The sequence below is a fragment of the Camelina sativa genome, chromosome 2 (genome assembly GCF_000633955.1).
Source record: "Camelina sativa cultivar DH55 chromosome 2, Cs, whole genome shotgun sequence".
In the NCBI taxonomy this organism is placed as follows: Eukaryota; Viridiplantae; Streptophyta; class Magnoliopsida; order Brassicales; family Brassicaceae; genus Camelina; species Camelina sativa.
In genome coordinates, this window is record NC_025686.1 from 21,138,041 (window position 1) to 21,145,106 (window position 7,066).

Genomic DNA, 7,066 nt, shown 5'->3' on the forward strand with positions numbered 1-7,066 from the left:
CCGGATCTCACGTTGTTATGTATTGTATGGTTTATTTCAAAAGGGTCCATGTCATTTACCTAACCTTGCTTTGTGTTTAGGTTATTAATGGCAGATCATAACTCTGATGTTTATTTTATATTTTTGGGATACAAAAAAACTTAACTCTGATGTTTCACGTAGGGAAAAGGATATGTGTCATCATGTGTGTTTGTTACAAGTCGAAACACCACGGTTCTATGTTACGGTTTTTGTTTCTGTATTTGTTAGCAAACTTCGGTTTTCCCCGGTTATTCTACTTGGTTTTTGGTTCGATTCTCCAAGCTGGTGGCATCAATTGTTGTTTATGTATCCTATTCTTGTTGGCACGTTTTGGTGGTACTTGGATTCAGGGTATTCTTTTTGTATTTGTATGAACTATGGAAAGCTTCGGTTTACTCGGTATACCACTCGGTTAAGTGTTCGAATCACAAAACTCTTAAAATTAATTGAATGCCACTTTTAATGATCGATCACTAAACCTAGAAATTTCGTGGTACTTCAACATATATATGATTCACTGATTACATGCAATTCGGATTATATTTGGTCCATTTCGATATAAGTCGGTTTGGTTAGAGAGGATGTGGATTTAGGATTTGGCTTTATGTTGAAGGAGAGAAGTTGGAGAGACAAAAGACAAGTCAAAGGCAAATGCAACGTCCCAGATGTTAAAAAAATATTGAGAGTGTAGATGAAAAGGAGCTGTTTGGTGGTTACAAGACATAACTTTACATCTAAATAAAGTCTTTGAACAAAGACATTGGAGCTTCAACTTCAGAATTTTCTTTTTCAGGACTAATTTCTTCTCTAATTTCGATTGCGACCCTTTCTTTCTTAAATTATTTTTAACCCTCCCTCTCCCAAACAAAAAAGTCTTTAAACGGCCTCTATGAGATACCATAATGAAATCTGTCTTGCATGGTAAGACTCTAAAAATGTATCCATTTTTTGTATTTTCTCTTCTCTATTTTTGTTTTATTTCCATGCTTACATATTCAATAAATTTTTTTTTTTAATATAAGTAAGAAATAGTGATTAAAAGTCATTTCGTCGAGTTAGCGGCTAATTAAGGACAAAAGTTTCGAGATAAGCATTTTTGTAAGATGAGTCAAATTTTTTTTTTTTTTTTATCAACTTGAACATTTCGCATATATATGTTCATAGAGTAGGTTTCATTTTATGCATAATAGAATCAGTAATGTTAAATCCCTAACGTACATGGTGCATAGTTTCATTTCAAAACATTAAATTTTTAAAAAGTTTCAAAAACTAATATTGCATAGTGCATACATACAACTAGATACATAACGTTATTTGTAGATGATAAATAATAATCACACTTATAATAATTAACATATAATTTGGATTCCTCTTAAATACGAGTAATGAGTGAAATAGTTGTAATAGCCATTAATTGAATTGGCTAACCATATCTACGTACCCATTTTTGGGTACTGGCGCGGACGCTAAATGTGGTAAAGTGACTGAAGCAGTGGCGACATAAGCACTTGCCATGGCTGCTACAACCACCCACATCATCCAATGTGTGATAACTAAGAACTTCATAAACAGAGCTTCTCTATAATTAAGCTATAATGAGGAGAATGACCATATTCATTGATGTAATCATGTAAACAACTCGATGCTATTGCTTATCGAGAAGATCATGAAAACTAGCGACTTCCCGACGGCTAATAGACTTATAAAGGGTTCTTCTTGATTGACCCCACCAGGCGGGTTTAGACTGCATGTGAAAGTAACTGATGCAGTCAGGCCGGCCCTGGATGCAATCAAGACCGCAACAATGGTGATTGTACTCCTAGCGTTTGCGAAGCCCTTCAATTGTATCTCAATTTCTTTGTTTGGACTCACTTTACTTTAAACTCTTGCCACTTGCTCTCTTGGATGTTGGATATGGGTTTCACCCAGCCTTAGCAAGCTTTCTTACAGGCCCACTATCGAAACAGTCACCCCAAAAACCCAGGAAGGCAGACCAACTAAAATCCACTTGTCGGGCCGATTAAGCTCCTAGAAGGCCCAATTGGGACGGACAGCCCAATAAATGACGGCCCGAATAAGAACGATCGCCGACTTTACTTGAGGACAATCCCACATCGATCCCGAGGCAGAGAGGTGAAACGTCCCATCAGCTATAAATACCAAAGGAGCAGCTTGCAGAAGGCATTAAGTAACATCGGGCAAGAGTCAGGAGTAAATCCGATTCTAAGCTATAGTTCAGTTAGTCATTTTGAGAAATACAATTCTCTGTAATTAGCCGACCGACTTATAATGGTTATATTGTAATTCGACGATCTTTGACTATCTTAATAAAAGTCCTTTGTTTCACCCTTTCTATTATATCATCCTCGAGTTAGTAGCTACACTAGTTCAACATTTGGTGCGCATCCAGGGAAACAAACAAGGAAAGCTTTTGAAGAAAGTCCAACATCGACGAAGTACATTTTGAGCAATGGCAGAAAGAGAAACGACGGGCAGCGACGGCTATGTGGCGGACACGCCGGACCATCCAGCAGGCCCAAGAGGAGCTTCCAATACCGCCGACCCGGCCCCCGACAACGCCGAACGGCTCGATCGGAGAAGGCACCAGCGCCCTCGACATAGGAGCACTAATGCGAAGCATCCTGGAAAAAATCGACGCCCAAGACAGAAAGACAGAGGAACGATTCGCCACTCTCTCTAGCGTCTGTGCAAAACTACAAGAAAATGCCGAACATCCAGACGGCACCAATAGAGCCGATCCCAATAGCGCCGACCAGAACCAGAGCGGGGAATTGGCCGAACTCAAAAGTCAAATGAAGGATGTCACAAGCAAGTTCCACCAAGCAACCAGCGCGGCACCTGATGTAGACCATATGTTGGAGCAGTCCCAAAAAACTCCATTTACTGCGCGAATCCGTCGGGTCGTCGTTCGCCCCGATTGCAAAATAAAGCACCTACCTCCGTATAAGGGAGATTCGGACCCAACTCACCATTTGACATCCTTCGAGATCGCAATCCATCGTTGCGAGTTTTCCCCGGAAGAGCTAGACGCTGGAAAGTGTCAGCTGTTCATCGAAAACCTGAGCGGCGACGCCCTCGGCTGGTTCTCCTCTTTGCCGCCTGACTCAATCGACAGCTTCCGTACACTCTCGCTAACCTTCTTGAAACAATACTCGATATTAGCCGTCCCCACCGCGACAATCGCCGATCTCCACAATATCGAGCAAGGGGAACATGAGCCGTCGCGAACATTCATGGATAGGTTCAAAAAGATTGCCACACAGGTAAAAGCACCCCATAGCGTTTCGCTTGCAGCCCTTCACAAGGCCCTATGGTACGAATCAACGTTCCGAAAGGATCTCAAGTTGAACAGATTCCCAACTTTCCAAGATGCCCTCCATCGAGCGGGAGTCCACATTGAACTGGAAGAAGAAAAAGTCATCTACGACAAAAAACGTGCTTCTACCGGAATTCAAGTGCCAACCGGCAAAGCAAAAGAGGTATACCACGAACCTCGCCAACACCTCGACAAAGAGTACCTCGCGGACAGTAAGAAGCGCGGCGCAACGTACCTCGTCAATGACGCCCCGCCAACCCCCGCAGTCAGTTCGTCAGCTATAGTACCGACGACCCCACCAAAAGGGGCAAGAGAAGAGCCTGACCATAACTTGTATTGCGAGTTACATGAATACACCGGACACTCTACGCAGTCTTGCAGACACTTACAAAACGCGTTGCTGGGCAAATACCTCAACGGCGAGGTCAAAGTGGAATTACGCCAGTACAAGAGTAATGCCCCGCGAGGCCGAGGTCGAGGACGCCATGGACATCAAGGACGAGGTCCAAATAACCATTTCAACAATGGACCAGCGCCGAATAACCAGCCCGCAGCTGGCAACCAGGTGGGAGGACAAGAAAACCAACCGGCTGACGCGCCACCACCTCCAGCCCGCCGTAGAATTAATGTCATAAGAGGAAGTCTACCGTACGACCCTAACTGGCCTCGCGCCTTATATCCCGTCCACGACGTCGAGAGAGCCGAACGCGATTGGTTGCCCGGCAGAACACCTATATGCCGATCGTACTCTCCGATCATGTTCGGAGAAGAGGACACTGCCGAGCATCGGACTTCGCCCACTGGACCTGTCGTTGTTGAAATAAACATCGGCGATTACTTAGTCCCGGATGTGTTGGTCGATACAGGAAGCTCCGTTAACGTCATCTTCCGGAGAGCACTCCCGCAGATAAAAGTCGACCTGCACTTGACCATGCCCGAAGTACAAACCTTGACTGGTTTCGATGGATGCTCTCTTACCTCTTTAGGAACGGTCATGCTCCCAATGAGGGTCGGTGGTACGGTTCACCTCTTTGACTTCGCAGTCGTCGACCGTCCAAGCGCGTATAATGCCATCCTTGGGACGCCTTGGCTCCATAAAATGAAAGCTGTGGTTTCCATCTACCATCAATGTGTCAAATTCCCAACGGAGTTCGGCACTTACACCCTCTACGCCGACCCAACAGCGACCCAATGGCCGCCCCGTCGCCGTGTTGACATGATAATGGGAGGATTGACAGCATGTAGAGATTCCGTGCGGTCAATCCGCGACTATGTAAAGGCCGGCACAGCTGCGGTCTGGCCAGTTAAAGTCCCACCCTTTGTACCTCCGATCACGTTCACAGCAAACGACTTGGCTGGAGTCAACTTCCCGCACAACGACCCTCTCGTCATCGAATTACACGTTGGAGAAAGCGAAGTAACAAGGATTATGATCGACACGGGAAGCTCCGTCAACGTAATCTTCCGGGATGTCCTCGACAAAATGGAGGTCAATAATAGAGAAATCAAACCATCGATCAGGCCACTCACCGGGTTCGACGGAAATTACATGATGACGTCCGGCACAATCAAGTTGCCAATTTACGTATCCGGCATACCCTCGTGGCACAAGTTTGTTGTGGTCGACAAGCCGGCTGTTTATAACATCATTCTTGGATCCCCCTGGATTCACGACATGCAGGCCGTCCCATCCACTTATCATCAGTGTGTGAAGTTTCCCCTGTCCGGCCAGATATTCACAATCAAGGGTAATCAATCAGACGCTAGGAACTGTTTCGTGATCGAATGCAAGTTACGGAAGGCCGCTGATTTATAGCAATCACAGCAAGCGCTGGGCGCGCCGCCAGCACCTAGCCCCGAGGAAATTCCGAGTCACCACCTGCTCGACGAGGTCAATATCGACGAGAGTGACCCAAAGCGGTGCGTTGGGATCGGTGCTGATCTCGACCCGGCAATAAGAATCGAACTGGTCCAATTCTTGAAGGACAACGCTTCCACCTTTGCCTGGTCTTTTGACGATATGGTTGGAATCAGCATGGACGTCACAAGTCATGAACTTAACGTCGATCCCACTTATAAACCCGTCAAGCAGAAGCGGCGGAAACTCGGACCCGAACGGTCTAAAGCGGTAAATGACGAGGTCAAAAAATTGTTAGATGCTGGGTCAATCATGGAGGTTAAGTATCCTGAGTGGCTAGCAAACCCGGTGGTGGTTAAAAAGAAAAATGGGAAGAACAGAGTCTGCATCGACTTCACGGATCTCAATAAAGCCTGCCCCAAGGATAGCTACCCGCTACCACATATAGAGAGGCTCGTCGAGGCCACGGCGGGCAACGCATTGCTCTCCTTCATGGATGCCTTCTCAGGATATAACCAAATCTTGATGCACACCGACGACCGCGAAAAAACCGCCTTTATCACAGATCAAGGCACGTTCTGCTACAAAGTAATGCCGTTCGGTTTGAAAAACGCGGGAGCCACCTATCAACGTCTTGTCAATAAGATGTTTGCAGACCAATTAGGAATAACTATGGAGGTGTACATCGACGACATGTTAGTCAAATCCGCAAACGCAAACGATCACGTCGAGCACCTGCGAAAGTGTTTTCAAACCCTGAATAAGTATAACATGAAACTCAACCCGGCAAAATGCTCATTCGGTGTGACGTCAGGAGAATTTCTAGGGTATATCGTCACGAAAAGGGGAATAGAGGCAAACCCGAAGCAAATAAAAGCCATACTCGACATGCCCTCGCCGCGAAACAAGCGCGAAGTCCAACGCCTGACCGGCAGGATAGCAGCTTTAAACCGATTCATTTCACGGTCAACCGATAAAAGCTTGCCGTTCTACCAATTGCTGCGATCGACGAACAAAGCGTACGAATGGACCGCCGAATGCGAGCAGGCGTTCGTCGAGTTAAAAACTTATTTAACCACCCCCCCCATACTTTCAAAGCCCGAGGAAGGAGAAAAGCTCTACCTATATATCANATCGACGAGAGTGACCCAAAGCGGTGCGTTGGGATCGGCGCTGATCTCGACCTGGCAATAAGAATTGAACTGGTCCAATTCTTGAAGGACAACGCTTCCACCTTCGCCTGGTCCTTTGACGATATGGTTAGAATCAGCATGAACGTCACAAGTCATGAACTTAACGTCGATCCCACTTATAAACCCGTCAAGCAGAAGCGGCGGAAGCTCGGACCCGAACGGTCTAAAGCAGTAAATGACGAGGTCAAAAAATTGTTAGATGCTGGGTCAATCATGGATNACCAACCTCTGCGGCAAATTCTGCATAGCCCGGGACAATCAGGTCGCATTGCGAAGTGGGCAGTCGAATTAAGTGAGTATGATATCGAATATCTGGGCCGAACTTGCATGAAGTCTCAAGTATTGGCAGATTTCATTGTCGAGCTGCCCCAACATTTCACCTCTCCTACCTCAAGCGAAGAAAACTGGTATTTGTACGTCGACGGAGCTTCGTCGCAGCATGGTTCAGGAATTGGGATTCGCCTAACATCCCTAACTGGAGAGGTTGTTGAGCAGTCGTTCCGCCTTAACTTCACCGCAACAAACAATGAGTCAGAGTATGAAGCTTTACTTGCCGGAATGCGGCTCGCAGCGGGGATCGGCGTAAAAAGGCTTCACGCCTACTGCGATTCCCAGCTCGTCGCAAACCAATACAATGGAGAGTACGGTACCAAATGC